This window comes from Desmodus rotundus, chromosome 1, assembly GCF_022682495.2.
Source record: "Desmodus rotundus isolate HL8 chromosome 1, HLdesRot8A.1, whole genome shotgun sequence".
NCBI classification, from domain to species: domain Eukaryota; kingdom Metazoa; phylum Chordata; class Mammalia; order Chiroptera; family Phyllostomidae; genus Desmodus; species Desmodus rotundus.
In genome coordinates, this window is record NC_071387.1 from 78014901 (window position 1) to 78032722 (window position 17822).

A 17822-nucleotide genomic window follows, 5' to 3' on the forward strand; every position below is an offset into this window, starting at 1 on the left:
TATGTGTCAGTAAATACAAATTTCTTGTTTGATGGATCCTGAACTATAGAAATTTTGTAAAAATTCCCATAAGGTACTTTTTATTTTCTCTGGGAAAAAAAGAGAAAAGTGCCCAACTGTATAGGAGAGTGACAGCAAAGATTTAGGAGAGTGGCATAAATTTGGCAAAACACATACTCAAGGTGATTAGAAGAGGATGCAATCAAGAAAAGGGAAACAGACTTTCTGGCTGCCCTGAGGAGCCATTGAAGTTGCAATTATGTCCATGTGGTGACACTAAAATCCAAGAAATCTACGTTTTAGTGCTTTTTCATAACTGTTCTCTGGAGTGGGGAGGTAAAGAAATGTGAGAATCAATGTAATCTGGCTGCATATAATGTGGCTGAAATGATGAAACAAACAATTTTAGGAGGAAAAGGACATAGTGAGGGGGTGTTAATGGGAATGGGGTGAGGAGGAGAAGGAAGGCAATGGAATATTGGAAGAAAACATGAGGACCAAAGAAGACCTCTGAAAATTCTGTACTTTGTAAAAGCAGTGAGAAAACAGGCAGGAATAAAAGCACCAAAATCAACAATTTCAAAGGTCTGGAAATTAACCAAAGTCTTGTAGTCACCAGGGGAGCATTTATTCAGGAAAAATAGCTGTATCTTGGTTAAGAACTGCCAACTTTGTGGCATTTTAGCTTTCTCTACTCCCACATCCTGCTTTCCCAACATTTGCAAGTGAAAACCACCAGGGCAGCCACTGGAGGGAGGTGAAGAGGGCTCTCTTTCAAGGAGTCCTCTCAATGAATGCCATTACTTGACTTGTCTAGTGCAGGGGTCACCAACCTCCAGGCTTCTGACCAGTACCAATCTGGGACTGTTAGGAATTGGGCAACACAGCAGGTGAGCTTGAATGGAAACCACCATCCCCCCACTAACCTCTGTGTGTCGCACCCCTCTAGAAAAATTGTCTTCTGTGAAGCCAGTCCTTGTTGTCAAAAAAGTTAGGGACTGCTGGTCTAGTGGTTCCCTGGAAGACCCCACTTGCAAAGCTATACTGACAGGACCTGGAGCTCACCCAGGGTGAACAACCATTTTCCTGAGGGAGCTGTAAGGAAGGGCACTTGTTATAAAAAATTATGACTTTGTCATAAGGGCACTTGTCAAGGGCAATTGTTTAACTTCATATGGGAGAGAAATTTTAAAAATACTAATAAAATAAAGGTGGTAAAAATAATGAGAAAAATAATAATAATAAACATAAACAATAAAAGCCAGCTCTATGGGACTGCAAAGTGACATTTGTCTCAGTTTCTCAGTTTTGGGGGTTAGCCTTGTGCTCCGCCTTTGCATCTGTCTCTGAACCCTTGGTAACTCCACGTCTTATTGTCTCACTTGGGGGAAGACAAAAGGGGGGAAAAAAGAAGAAAGAAAGAAAAAAAAGCCTCGTGCTGACTTAAAACGCGCTGAGTGAGTTCCGGTCTTCCTGGATGCCATAGGAAGAGGAGGGCTGGGCTTTGCTTTTCTCCCTTCCTATGGTTTTGAGAGGATGGGGACCAGGCCTGGGCTGCAATATTCACAGTTGCCCAGCCTCCAGCCCAGGTCCTCCCTGAGTTGCCAAACTCCAATCAGCCACTCAGCCTCTGGGCACGCAACATGAGACAAGTGGGGCACACAGCATGAGACAAGTGAGGAGCGCAGTTCCACTCAGCTGTTCAGTCTCTGGTTGTGAGCAGCTCAAATCACCCTCAGGGAGAGCCAGCCGCTGCTGCTCGAGAGAGTTCGTTACAAAGCAGCTGCCCGCAGTTCTTAACAAGCTCATGGCTTTTCACACAGCCGAACTTTCCAACCAGTCCAGAGACTATCCAAGTCAGGGTCCGACACAGCCCAACTCCTCCCTTCTCCAAGTGTCACCTAGCACACCCATTTCTCTGGTGCCAGGCATCCACATTCCCAGCGGATGTGTACCGCCTCTGTGTGTCTCTTACTTCATCTCTATTCCCCCAGTGACTTCCAGCATCCAGGTCCCTCCTGGTGCTGGGCTGCCCTCCCTGCTCTGGAAGGGGAGGGAGCTGGTGCTATAACTCTCTTCCCCATATCCTCCAGCAGGCGCTGGGCAGGGGGCTGCAGTGGCCTAGGTCCCTATGCAGATCCCAGGGACCTTACCGTCCTGGCTCAATCTCATGGTCGGCTTTTCCATGTCCTCTACAATTTTTGGCCTCCAAACTTCATATAAGCTGGGATTCCATTGGTTGTTCACTCTGTTCGTCAGAATATTGACTAGGTGTTCTAGCTGGGCACAGGGAGAACTGGGCTCCACTCCCACCTTCCTCACCGCCATCTTCCTACTTCCAAACCTTAAAAAAGAAAACAATGTGTTGTGGTCTTCTCAATGCTTGTCTCTCAACCACCAAACAAGTGTTCCTGGAGGCCCGAGATCATGCCTAAGATGCATTAACATTTCCAGAACAGAGCAGAAAGTAAAAACTCCATGGATACTTATGGAATGAGAAGAAGTGAAACAGTGACTAAATGAATGCCTGAATAAATGAATGAATTCTGGAAGCTCAGTAACTACTTGTTGATCAAGTCATTCGCGCTGGGTCAGGAGAGAAGCAGAAGGATTGCTTTTCTCTGTGCTTAATGAAACTTGAAGATAATAAGTAACTTGATCATCCTTAGCAAGCGAGCATTGTAATACAGGAGATGAGTAACAAAAACAGAAAAGTAACACAGGAAAGAAATGAGTAACAAAAGCAACCACTGTCGCGTCTAACCCTGTTAATACACAACATACGAGACCAGTTATGCAAGCATACCATTCTCCATCTTTTGACCAATTGAACACAGCTTTTTTCTGTTCTCATTCCCCAGGGATCTCACCTCTACCACTTTAGAGGAAAATTGTGTCTCTGAATGTCATTTCATCTGGTAGGTTTACGCTGGAAATATATCTTGGCACAGACTGATAACCTTGCCTACCACCCCACCATCATGCCCAGCCAAAGATAACACCTCTTTTCTCAGCAGCTAGGTGTAGCCAAATAACTAGGAGCCAGTCAAGGGGGAATGAACAGAAGCAAGGCCCACGACTTCTGGAGAATTTTCCCCAAAGAAGGAAGCATGATCTCCCCTCTCTTTCTGTCCTTTTCCCAGAAGCTGTAAGTAACATTGAGTAGGGCAGTGCAACAGCCTGCAAAGAGACCGCATCCCCGACGTTAGGCTCCATATTAGGCCTTCCATGAAAGAGGGACCATTTCGTTATTTCAGGATCTCTTGTAACAGTCACCTGGCCTTTATCTTAACTAGTATTTGTTCTTTAGGTAATAAGAAGCATCTTAGAGAGTGCTGGAGAAAAGAAGAAGAAGAAAACAGATCGTTATAAAGTGCTTTCAATTCAACAGGCACCATGCTAGATGATGATCCCAGAAATTACTTGTTATATTTCTAGACATGAGGACATTGACATTCAGTGAAGTCAACTAACTCACACAAGATCATATGGCTGAAAACAGTGGTGCCAGGTCTGTCTGATTCCAAAGTTGACACCCTTTCTATTTACAGTAACAGTAAGAGTAACAGGAATGGGAATAATGGCCATAATTGTAATAGCTAACATTTGTTAAGTGCTTGTTAAGTGTCAAAATCTCTGTTGAGCATCATGCATGAATTATCTCATTTAATTCTCACAATAACCTTTTGAAATAGATGCTACTCTTGTACTGATATTATAGATGAGGAAAGAGGCTTAGAGTTACTAACTAATTTTCCTGAAGTCATAAAACGAGTAAGAGGTGGTGTCACAGTTTAAACTGTGGCTGATGGGCTCTAGAGCTACAAGTCCCTCTGCTTGACTATGAACATATCTTTAGATTAAATTATTTTTCAGTTACACAGGAATGTCCAGTGCCCAATCTTTGCCTTAGGCTAAAGAGCAAGTCACCATTCTGAACCCGAGGGACTAACATGCATTGGGTGACTCATGTGTGGCCAATTTGACCCGACTATAGAGCTTGTGAGACTTAGAAATATATTTATTGCATGGGGTCTGGGCACTGAGACTCTCCTGCCCACCCGCCACTAGTAGTGCACACCTTACTATCCCGAGCTGTGAATTTATGGACACAGATGAAGGAGTCACTGTACAGAAACTGAAAGAATTTCATGATACACATTTAAATGATCTAAATTTAATTCTGTTCTGTTCCTAGCAATATGCTAGGGATGCACTGAAGGATGAATGACAAAACAAGCATAAATGAGAGTTCTTCATTATGAATTATGATTAGGATTTCTCAGGTGCCATTGTGGACTAACTCCTATGTCAAAAATATAACTAGTAATGATATTCTCAAATATATAGTTTTTTTTAATTTTTACTTTAAATGACATAATCTACTACCAAAGAGTCAGGTGTTCCTATCAACAATTTGCCCTGGTATTTGTTTCTTAAAAATCAGTTGAGAGGAAGAAATAAAAAGCATTTTCAAAACTGGTCTGCATAACTCCAACAATGAACATGAGAAAGTCATTATAAGACAAGAAAAGACAGACTAACATCTCAAGAATATAGATTATTTCACAAACAGATGTAGGGATGCACCCACCTTCTGAGGTTTATGCCCTTGTATAGCCCCCTCCCTTCTGTGTGTGAGTGGAAACTGTGACTTGCTTCTAACCAATGGAGTATGGCAGAGAGATGGGACGTCACTGCCACAACCACATTACGCTTATATAATACATCTTGCTAGCAGACTCACGCTCAGAGCTGTTCCCTCGCTGGCTCTGAAACATGGTGGGAGACCCACCAGTAACAAAGTGAGGGTGCCCTCAGAGAACTGAAAGCAGCCTTCAGACAGCAGCCAGCATACAGCCAGGGCCCTCAGTGTCCAACTGCAAGGAAATGAATCCTGCCAACAACCTGAAGAGCATCAGAGCAGATCCTTCCCTCGTTGAGCTGCAGATGAGAATGCAGCATGGCCAACACTTGACTAGCAGCCTGTGAGGCCGATGCTCAAGACACAGTATATTGCACCCAACCCCTGGTCCACAGAAACTGAGGTAATGTCCTGTTTTAACCTGTTGGTAATTTGTGATAGAGCAGTGAATGAGACACATGCAAAAATTATTAACACACTATTAGCAACTCTAGTTCTCTGAAATATGCCAGTGACATCTTGATACGAATTGCATTGAGTCTATAGATTAATTAGGGTATTAGGAGCATTTTAAAAATATTAATCCCTCCTATCCATGACTAGAGTATATGCTTCCACTTTTTGTATCTTCTTGATTTTTTTCCTTGATATCTTATAATTATCCAAGTACAGGTCTTTTCCATCCGTGGTTGAGTTTAGTCCGATTTTATTTTATTTTTTTGATTCAATTGTAAATGGGGTTGTTTTGTTAGTTTCCCTTTCTGTAAGTTCATTATTGGTGTATACAAATGCAACTTATTTCTGGATATTTATTTTGTGTCCTGCTACTTTACTGAATTCATTTATCAGTTCTAGTCATTTTTTGATACCTCTGTATATACAGTATCATGTCATCTGCAAATAATGAGAGTTGTGCTTCTTGCATTCCATTTTGGGTGCCTTTTATGTCTTCCTGTCTGATTGCTATAGCTAGGACTTCCAGTACTCTGCTGAACAGGAGTGGTGAAAGTGGACATCTGCATCTTGGTCCCAGTCTTAAGGGAAATGCTTTTAGTGTTTCCCCAGTGAGTATGCTATTGGCTGTGGGCTTGTCATATATGGCCTTTACCATGCTGACGTATGTTCCCTTTATTCCCACTACTCTGAGAGTTTCCATTATAAATGGGAGCTGGATTTTGTCAAATGCTTTTTCTGTATCTATTGATATGATCCTATGATATTTATCCTTCATTTTATGGGTGTATCATGTTTATTGGTTTAGTTATTGTACCAACCTTGCATCCCCACAATAAATTCCAATAGGTGAATGACATTTTGAATGTATTGCTGGGTTCAATGTACTGATATTTTGTTGAGGAGTTTTGCATCTGTTCATCAGGGATATCGGCCTACAATTTCTTTCTTTGTAGTGTCTTTACCAGGTTTTACAAACAGGATAATGCTAGACTCTTAAGATGAGCTTGGGAGTTTTCCCTCCTCTTGAAGCTTTTGGAACCGTCCTGACTGGCTTCTGGCCCTGGGGTCACACTCGCCACAGCAGGCTCTACCCCAGATGAGGCACACACTCACTAACAGGGCTCCTTTTTTGGCATCTGATCTACAACCCATCTGGGATTTTCCTTTCAAAATACCAAAATGCTATTTCCGATAAAAACAACCCAAAATATGTGAGCAGCACAAAAGGCAGCTATGGGAAGATTCCATTTATAGGAAACACCCTGAACAGGTCAAGGAGCAGAGACAGAGAGCACGTCAGGTGTTGCCAGGGGTGGGAGGAGACGGGAGTGAGGATTTAGGGTTCACGATTTTCTTTCGGGGGGATGGACCATTCTGCAACTAGGTAGTGGTGTCCATTGTGCAGCGTCGCGAATGTACCTCGTGCTCAGGAATGACACAATTTAAAATATAAACAATCACCTTTATGTGTTACTTAAATAAACCAAATTGTGACGAAAATAAAGCATACCATAAAAATTAAAATTAGTTCAAAGCGTGGGGGTAAAACAAATTGAGACGGGAATGGGAGAGCCGGTGGAACCACAAGCGGCTCTAGAACTGGCGCTGGTGCATTTTCCTCCTCTCTGGCAGGGCCGGGGGCAGGTTCCAGGGAGGGCTCTTTGGGCCAGGGTCGGCGGGCCTCAGTCAGGTCAGGAGCTGCGGCATAGGCCGGCCCGGGCTCCAGAACTTCAGCTGGAGCGGGTGATGGAGGTGGCAGAACAGATGAAGTTGGACGCCCCTCGGAGTATGGAGCAGTCTGCAGGTCTGCTCCTGCAGTGGGCTCCTTGGGCCAGATGACAGATGGTAAAGATGGAGCCAGCTCGGCCTCCTGGGCTGGTGCTGGAGTTGGGAGAGGAGAAAGGATCATGCACAGGCCCACATTTCCCTGTGTCCCCGCCAACTCAGAAATCAGCCATAGCCAGGACCCACCCCAGGATGTCCTCCTCACAGGCAGTCCAGCAGCTGGGTGTTCTGAGCCTGGTCTTGGCTCCTGGCCAGCATCTGTGGGTGCTCGCTGTGTGTCTTGCACCCACCCTTCCACATGAGCTCACTTGCACCTCCACCCCCCATCCGTCTCCCACCTCCCCCACCTTCTCACCCTCAGGTTCTGCCTCCTCAGGCTCCAGGTCCTCTGGCCTGGTGCTTTCAGTGGGCACACTGTGCTCCAGACTGGGATCCAGAACGCTGAGATGGCTGGGGAGCCTGGACGGCTTCAGGTCAGGAGTCTTTCTCCGGCCATTCCTGGGCCCTTGTTTCTCAGTTCCCCAAGTGGCCACATATACTTTGGGCCTGCTCCGGTCCTCTGTGGTGTGGCTCCCCTGACCCTCCCTGACAGAGGAGGAGCAGGGGTCCCCATCATCCAACTGTTGCTCCTCTGTGCTCTGGGTTGAGTTCTGCAATGACAGTGACCAGCAGCCTGTCTGGAGGCCTCCATCCTGTCCCTGCCCAAGCTGCTGCTTCCCTGCCCCTCTGCTCTGTGATCAGACCCAGCCTTGTGTCTGCACAGACCTGTGTTCAGGACAAGTGAGATTCACCTCCAGGGCTTGGGATAAACCTTGGGCAGTGGACACCCCCCATACCTCCTTGTCCACCTGGCCAGCCTTGGCCTGGGGTGCGAACATGACCAGACCACCAGATTCTCACCTGTTGCTGCTCAGGGCAGTCCCTCCCCTGTGAACCCCACTCCTGCAAACACACACAAACACTCTCTCACACACACACACGCACACACGGGGAGGGGACATAGGGCTGCTCAAGAGAGATCTGAGTGGTGGTCTGCCCCAAACAACATCACCCTGGGCCTCCCTGTGTTACCTCTGGGCTCCTGCGTGAAAAGGGCCACAGGCGCCTGGACTGAGTCCCCACCCAGCGGCAGCCACGGTGGAAAATAGTATTGTGGCTGCCCCTTTTCCGGCCACGGCCTCGCGAGACAGGCAGACAACAACAGAACATCCTTCCCTCGCAAGTGCCTCGGACCAAGTGATCTGGGAAGGGGCAGTTTTAGAATGTGGCTGCCTGGTTACCAGGGTTCCAAGTTCACGTGGGCTCTGTTGTCAGTAAGTGAGGTCACTGCCTGGGTCCCATACCCTCTGTGTCGCCTCACACAGGAGCAGGGACTTCACGTGGACACAAACCACAACCAGACGACATTCCTCACAGCCAAGGCCAGAGAGAGGTGGAACATCCCTGTGGTACAGAAAACTCTCGAGAGTTGGTGTTTTCTAGAAGGACAGAGGGCAGGCATGAGCATTCCATCAAGAGGTGTGCACACTCCAGTACGTGTCAGAGATGCCCGCCCCACTGGATGGTTAACACGCACTGCAAACGCTGGGGAGAGAGCACGGTTACATTCAGGCTTTTGGTCTGGTGGCGACCAGTCCTGGGGACCAAGTAGGAAGCAGAGGTGCAGCAGATCCTCTGAAGAGAAGGGGAAAGGCCCCTGCTCTGGGAGAACAGTGTGCAGGACCCGCCAAAGATCCGCAGGTGCCCACCTTCACCTGGAAGCGCTCACCCTAGGAGGTTACCCCACAGAAATTCCTACACAATTTTTCAAAGATGTATTTTCAATACTACTCATCAGAGAACGGATGATATAGCCAGGAAAAAACACGAATGTCCATGGAGAGGGGGTGGAATCCAGCAATCCTGGTGGACTTTGGCCTCTAGACTCCAGAACTGGGGGAAAAGATATGTCTACTGTTCATGCCACCCAGTCTGTGGTAGTCTCTTAGGGCAGCCCGAGTAGACTAAGACAAGGGGAAAGGAAAACCTTTTCTTAACACAGATGAGAACAGATAAAACTAGAAGGAATGATGTAAATTTCAAACAAAAATCACTATTTGGTGTCCATGGTGAAAGCTGATTTGGGCTAGAAGCATAAATAAATGGCAAAACTAGTGCGTGGAAATTTGAGGATCCCATAATATTTATAGCTTAAAAGTACCTTCCTAGAAAATATGTATTATTACAAAGAATTAACAAAAAAGGTGGCTTCTTGTAGGAACTTAGCAACATCACCGGTACTGGGACCAGGTGACACACAGAGAACTCAGCATCACTTCTGTGGTGTTGCTGCCAAAGCTGCACGACATAGATCCAACCATAAGGGAATGTCCCACCCAACCAACCACATGGGCATTCAACGTAATATACACACCACTTTTCAAATATACCAATGATGTGGAATGCAAAGAGAGGCTGAGGAACTGTTCAAGACTATGGGTGACTAACAGAAATGACAACAGAATGCAATGCATGAACTTGAATATCCCCAATGATAAGTATATAATAGAAACTTATCAACACGAATTTCCTGATTTTGATACATATACTGAGGTTGTGTGAGAGAATTCCTTGTTTTTAGGCGGTATGCACAGATGCATTTAGGAATAGAAACACTGTACTGCGCTCACTCTTCAACACCTCAGTAAAATTATGAATCTACAACCGGTTACCCAGCCACGTATGCACCCATCTACATGACGGAAAGGGAAAGAGAAAGTCAACGTTGTAAAATGATAATGCTTTGGGAAATTCAGTGTGAAAGGTATCCATCATTCTTGTAGCTTTTTCATAAATTTGAAATCATGTCAAAATATAAAATTTAGGGAGAAAAAAGGTTTAGAAACATATAACTTATTTGTGTTTCTCATATGAAGAAAACACAATAACACTTCTTTTACTTTTACTATTTACTATGGTAAAGTAAATAATTTACTTAATCATGTAGGAAACATTCCCCCAAAGGGCCACAAAACTTTCACAAAGGTCACCCTGGAAAGAGCTACATCACAAGAGCACTTTGAACAGGTCAAATATCAAGCCACTTGTCGAACCTGTATTTCCTGTCCTACCAGAATTTTTCTTCCACCTCTATGAATTTTTGTAATTCTTGTTTTTTCTCTATATTCTTTACCGTTCGTTTATGTTATAAAAAAAGTTACTGTTCACATTTTAAGTTGTGTCATTCCTGAACATAATGTACATTCATGATGCTACACAAGCATCACCATTATCTAATTGTAGGATATTTCATCTCCCCAAAAGGAAACCCTGCACCCACAGTACTAACTCCCCACTCCTCCCACACTGGCAACTCCAGCTGTGTCTTCTCTCTCTGCTCCTTTACATACTCTGAAGGTTTCCTATGAATGGAATCTTACAATACATGCCATTTGTGTCTGGTTACACATATTTGTTTTTATGTGAAATAGCATTTTTGTTATATTAAAGGGAAATCCCAATAGATTAGAGAGCAGTTGTAAAAAGAAAGCCCTGGTAGTGAGTGTATGCATAACCTAGGGCAGAGACAGCTGTGCTCAGTGCAACCCCAGGGCAGGAAGCCAATCAAGACTATTCCAAAAACTTCAAAAGGAGGGAAGACTCCCAAGCTCATTTTGCAATTTCAGCCTTATCCTCATTCTAAAACCAGATAAAGACACAGCAAAGAAAAAAATTATAAGCCAATATTTCTGCTGAGCAAAGATGCTAAAATCCTCAACAAAATATCAGCAATGTGCTCCAGCAATGCATTAAAAAAATCATACACCTTGACAAGTGGGATTTGTTTTGGAGACAATAGGTTGGCACAATATGCACAAATCAATAAATGTGATATACCACATGAACAAAATAAAGCATAAGAGTCAAATGATCATCTCAATAGATCCAGAAAAAATCATTTGATATAATGCAGTGCCCATTTATGATAAAAACTCTCACCAAAGTGGGAGTGGAAGGAACATATATTTCAACATAATAAAGGCCATATATGAAAAACCCACAGCTAACATCATACTCACTGGGCAAAAACTACGTGTTTCCCTTAATATTGGGAACAAGTCAAGGGTATCTGCTTTCACGACTCCTTCTCAACATAGTACCAGAAGTCCTAATCACAGCAATCAGACAAGAAGAAGAAATAAAAGGCATCCAAATTGGAATAGAAGAAGTAAAAAATGTCATTACTTGCCCATTATGTGACACCCCAAAGATTCCACCTAGAAACTACTAGAATTGACACATGGATCCATTGAAGTATCAGGGTAGAACATAAATATCCAGAAATTAGTTGCGTTTTTATATGCCAATATTGAACTATGAGAAAGGGAAAATAAGAAAACAATTCCATGTACAATTGTTTCAAACAAAATAAAATAAAATACCCAGGGGGAAATTCAACCAAGAAGAGGGAGCATTCTTCTCAGTCTGTTGAGAGTTTGCTTTCACAAACAGGTGTAATTTTGAGTGAAATAAATTTTTATAGAAACTCAAAAAAATTAACAAAGGAGGCAAAACACCTATACTTAGAAAATTATAAGACACTGAAGAAAGAAATGAAGAAGATACAAACAAAGAGAAGTATATGCTGTGCTCATGGATAGGAAGAAGCACTGTCAAATGTCCATACTTGATGCGGACTCCAGACAGTGGTGTCCACGGTGTTGTGGATGCGACGAACAAATTCACACAGACTGCAGAAGTCCTGTGGAGAAAAAGGGACAGCGTGACTACTCTCTGCGTGAGAGAGCACCTCAACCCTTGCCTGGACAGGCTTTACGGCTTTCCAGTAGCATTGTATCAAAGAAGGTTCTCATTCATTATACTTAGGTTTACTTTAAGTGATTACTTCTTACAGATAACAAAGAAAAAAATGTTGCAAATGCAAGGGAATGATAAAAGTGATTGATCTGATTACATTCTGTCCTTGGGACAGCTTAGCACAGACTTTAGGGAGTTGCTTCAGACATATACATTAAACACCTGTAGTTTTAACTCAGGGTGAGGGAGTTTTAGTAAAAGCAAGCCTTAAAACAGCCTAGGTACAATGCCAGCCTGGTTCCCCATGGGAAAGCCAATCTGCAGGCCTGGGTCCTGTGTACTGCCTTGCACCCGCCAGTTTTCCAGTGTGGGGCTGGGCTACATTAGCCACTGCCATGCTGACTGGTTCCCTATACATACTAACCAAAGCAATCTATAGATTCAATACATTGCTTTTAGCATCCTAAACTCAGAAATAGTGAAAGAAGGTGAATGATCCTAATAGCTATTTCCTACCAGAAATCGTCTTTAATACAAGACATTATCACGTATTAAAAATGACTAAAAATTCTGTTAATCATTCATTCAGCACACACTTACATCATACCTAGTATCTATCAGGACCGTAATATATACAAAGAAAATGGAAAAAGTACTCGCTCTCAAGTAGTTACCTGTTTGCATGCAAGAAATGTAAACAAGTAAGCATACTTTAGTGATAGCATAATGTAGGAAGAAATCTATTCAAACCTGGGCTTAGGGAAGATGCAAAGAAGGGTTAATATTTAAACTGATTTTGAAAGTTGAATGTAAGTTCTCTATGTGGACAAATCAGGAAAGAGAATCTAGCCAGAGGGATAGCATGTAAAGTCACGGATACACGAAACAGAATGATCAATTTCAGTTGAAATAATAAAAAACATATTCTCTTTATGAGACTGATGCACTGCCCACTGTGCCAAGAGAGCCACTAAAACATATTCTCTTTAATATCATGAGTACAGCTGTATTCTGTATCTATAGTTGGTAGTATTATCTTCTATGCAGACTTTTCTCCAAAAATATTGACACTGCCTCCTGGCATCTTAATTCTCAGAGTCATATTCACATTCTGAAAATAACTACCTTAGTCTTAACTGAATCTCTTGATACATTTCCATGTGTCCATTTTAATTTTATTACCCATTTTCCTTCCATCACTTTACACTGCCATCATGGGGGACTTTGTGCACACTTACCTTAAATGACCTGCTTCTTGCTCCAAGTTTTGCACACACAAGGAAATAGTTACTTAGCTCCCATCTATGGAAAACTCTGTGAGTTTGTCACCCTATGCTGGACATCCATGACAACCCTCTTACTCTGAAAGATTGGTTTATTTTGATATCTTGTCTTTTGACTTTAATGTAACAAGTGGAGGTATGTAATTTGATCATTGTCTTTTCAAACTTGAAGTACCAACAGATAGAAGTTGTAGAGAAAATTTATCATCAAGTATTTGAGACTTACGGGAAATTCTTATTATGAAATGTTCCTATTTTATAAAATTTACAAATTTAAAGTAATAAATAGCATCAACAGAAGGTTAACTGCTTCCATCACTTTAAAGTGTTGATCCACGTTTCTTGTTTATCACAATTACTTCAGCAAAGAGAGAAAGAACGAAGAAAATGGGGACTTTGTCAGGGCCATTGTGCAATTTATCAATGTATCGGTGTAGTTAACAGACAAATAAAAACAGTAGCGATGATATTATACATGGACATACTAATATTATGTAACCTAAGCACTATGTATTATTCCAATGTATGCATTTTCAAAAACCATGTATCAGTTCATTAAATATCAGTGTTCTCTTCAAATGTCACTGGATAAACTTGAAAAACATGCAAATACAAATAAACTGAATACAAGTTACATTCTGATATTAAGAGGAGAGGTAAAAACATCAAGTTCCCTCATTCTGTTGCCTTATACAATGTGGCTACTTGGAGAGGAAAGGTAAACAAATGCCTGAAAATTGATTGGGGTAGAGTGTATTATAAAAAATAGGAAACATGCAACTGAATAAAATAGAGTTAGAGCTCATAGGAAGCATGAAAGTAAACATAAATACACAATTCAATGAAAAAGGAAATAACAGTTTTTTATCTTTTTTAAATTTTAATAGAATTGAATTTCTCTGAAAAACTAAAATGCTAGTATGAAAGTATTTGTACACAGAAACAAAACATTTTGAAATATTGCAAAAAAAAATCAGTAGGTGGTCACCAACTCTTTCACGGTTATTTTTCATTATTTTCTTCTGTGCTTGAGGGTTGAAAGTAAGAAGTTAATGGAAAACAACCAATTCTGTCTATAATTCTGTTGTTTTCATGAAAGATGCTTGGAAAACAGTCTTTGCTACTAAGGGCAGCATTTGAAATAAAGGAGCACATCTGTGTCTCTGTGATAGTGACATTGTTCCATGTTCCCAAAGTGTGTTAGTGATTGGGTCCTGGCCCTAGGTAGATTAGGGATCCTAAACAGAAAAGACATTCCTTCTCTCTTCCCTAAATGGTTTGAAAATTGAGAAAAAGTGAAATGGTAAGAGTTGTCTGAAACAGGTACAACTTCAGCAGAGGATCATATACATCCTGTTCAGGGTGCTCAGTGGTCCTGAGAAGGTATGAATTCCATTGCTAAAACAGGTAATGGGAGATGAAGGCTGGTATGAACATAGGGCTTTTTTATAAATCTCAGTTTAATAAAACTATTTCCTTTGATGAGGGAAAAGGTCACACAAATCCAGGAAGCAGAGAGGTGCCAAATCAAGAGGAACCCAAAGAGGTCCACTCCAAGACACATCATAATTAAAATGGCAAAATTCCAAGACAAAGAAAACCTTAAAGGTGGCAAGAGACAAACAGGAAGTAACATACAAGTGAGCCCCATAAGGCTAACAGCTGACTTCTCAACAGAAACACTACAAGCCAGAAGGGAGTAGCAAGAAATATTCTTAAAGCAAAGGCCTGCAACCAAGACTACTCTATCCAGCAAGGCTCTCAATTAAAATGGAAGGTGAAATGAGGAGCTTCCTGGACAAAAGAAGGCTAAAAGGATACACCTCCATCAAAATAGCATTGCAAGATATACTAAAGAGACTGCTTTAGGAAGAGGAAGAAAAACAGTGATAGAGAAAGGAATAAAGGTACAAAGGGAGTAAAATGGCACTGAATAAGTACCTATCCATAATAACCTTAAATGTAAATTGAAGGATTAAATGTTCCAATCAAAACACATAGGGTAGCTGAACAGAATAGAAAACATGACCTGCACATATGCTGCCTAAAAGAAACCCACCTCAGAACAAAAGATCTACACAGGCTGAAAGTGAAAGCTTGAAAGAAAATATTCCAGGCAAACGGACAGAAAAATATAAAAAGCCAGGGTAGCAATACTTATATCTGACAAAATAGACTCTAAAACAAAGGCCATAAAAAGAGACCCAGAAGAACACTTCATAATACTCAAGGGAAGAATCCATCAAGAAAACATAAACATTATAAACATATATGTACCCAACATAGCAGCACCCAAATATATAAGGAAAATCTTGGAGGACTTCAGGAAAGATATAGACAGCAACACACTTACATTAGGGGATTTCAACACCCCACTGTCAAAAATGGACAGATCTTCCAAACAAAATACTAACAAGGATAACGTGGCATTGAACAATGCCCTAGATCAAATGGACTGAACTGATATATATAGAGCCTTTCATCCCAAAGAAGCAATATACACATTCTTTTCAAATGCACAAGGAACCTTTTCAAAGGTAGACTACATGATAGGACACAAAACAAGCCTCAACAAATTCAAGGAAATTGAAATCATATCAAGGATTTTCTCTGACCACAAGGGACTAAAACTAGAAACCAACCCCAAGGAAAAAATCCAAAAACACTCAGTCTCATGGAGACTGAATAGCATGCTATTAAACAATGAATGGATCAACCATGAGATCAAGGAAGAAATCAAAAAGTTTCTGGGAACAAACTAAAATGAACTCACAACAACCCAAAACTTATGGGACACAGCCAAGGCAGTCCTGAGATGAAAGTTCATAGAGATAAAGGCCTACCTAAAAAATATAGAAACATTTCAAATAAACAACCTAATACTGTGCCTATAAGAACTTGAAGAACAACAACAAAGATAGCCCAGAGCAAGTAGAAGGAAGGAAATAACCAAGATCAGAGAAGAATTAAACAACACAGAGAATAAAAGCACAATTCTAAGGATCAATGAATCCAGGAGCTGGTTCTTTGAAAAGATAAACAAAATCAACAAGCTTTTAAGCAGACTCATCAAGAAAAAAAAGACTCACCAAATAAACACAATCAGAAATGAAAGAGGAGAGATTACAACTGATACCACAGAAATACAAAGGACTGTAAGAAATTACTAAGAAGAACTATATGCCAAGAAATTTGAAAACCTAAGTGAAATGGACAGATTTCTAGAAAAATGTAGTATTCCAAAACTGAATGAAGAAGAAGCAGAAAGCCTGAACAGACCAATAACACATGATGGAATTGAAACAGTAATCAAAAAGCTTCTGACACACAAAAGCCCTGGACCAGACAGTTTCACAGGAGAATTTTAGAAAACATTTAAGGAAGACCAAACCCCTATCCTTCACAGACTATTAAAAACAAAATCCAAGAAGAGAGAAGACTCCCAAACTCTTTTTATGAGGCCAGCATCATCCTAATCCCCAGCCAGAAAAAGACACAACAAAGAAAGAAAACCACAAGTCAATGTCACTGATAAACATACATGCTAAAAATCCTCAACAAAGTACTGGCAAACTGCACCCAGCAATACATCAAAAAGATCATACACAATGACCAAGAGGGATTCATCTCAGGGATTCAAGGATGGTACAATATTCACAAGTCAATAAATGTAATACATCACATAAACAAAAGCAAAGACAAAACTCACATGATCATATCAATGGATGCAGAAAAGGCATTTGATAAGGTATAGCACCACTTTATGATAAAAATACTCAGCAAAGTGGGAATACAGGGAGCATTCCTCAACATAATAAAGGCCATATATGAGAGACCTACAGCCATCATCATACTCAATGGACAAAAACTTAAGAGTTTTCCCACTAAGATCACTAATAAGACAAGGATACCTGCTGTCACCTTTCCTGTGCAACATAGTATTGGAAGTCCTAGCCACAGCAATCAGACAAGAAAAAGAAATAAAAGGTATCTAAATTGGAAAGGAGGAAGCAAATCTGTCATTGTTTGCAGATGACATTAGTTTACATAGAAAATCCTAAAGACTCCACAAAAAACTACTTGACCTAATAAATGAATTTGGCAAAAAAGCTGGATACAAAGTCAATATTCAGAAATCAAAGGCATTTTTGTACACCAACAACTAAATATCAGAAACAGAAATCAGGGGGAAAATCCCATTTGATATAGCAATAAGAAAAATAAAATACCTAGGAATAAACCTAGCCAAGAGGTAAAAGACCTGTACTCAGAAAACTACACAACACTGAATCAAGAAATTAGGAAGACACAAACAAATGGAAGCAAATACTGTGTTCATGGGTTGGAAGAACTAACATCATCAAAATGTCCATAGTACCCAAAGCAATTTATAGATTCAACACAATTCCTATTAAAATACCAATGACATGTTTCACAGATATAGAACAAACATTTCAAAAATTTATATGGAACCATAAACGACCCCAAATACCTGCAGCAGTTTTGAGAAAGAACAAAGTAGGAGGGATCACAACCCCTGGCATCAAACTATATTACAAGGCCACAGTATCAAAACAGTCTGGTACTGGCATAAGAACAGACACATAGATCAATGGAAGAGAATAGAGACCCCAGAAATAAACCCAAGCTGTATGGTCAATTAATATTAGGGAAAGGGGACAGAAGCATAAAATGGAGTAAACATTGCCACATCAACAAATGGTTTTGGGAGATCTGGACAGTACATGCAAAACAATGAAGCTTGACCGCCAACTTACATACACAACAATAAACTCAAGATGGATAAAAGACTTAAATATAAGTCACAATGCCATAAAAGTCCTAGAGGAGAAAAT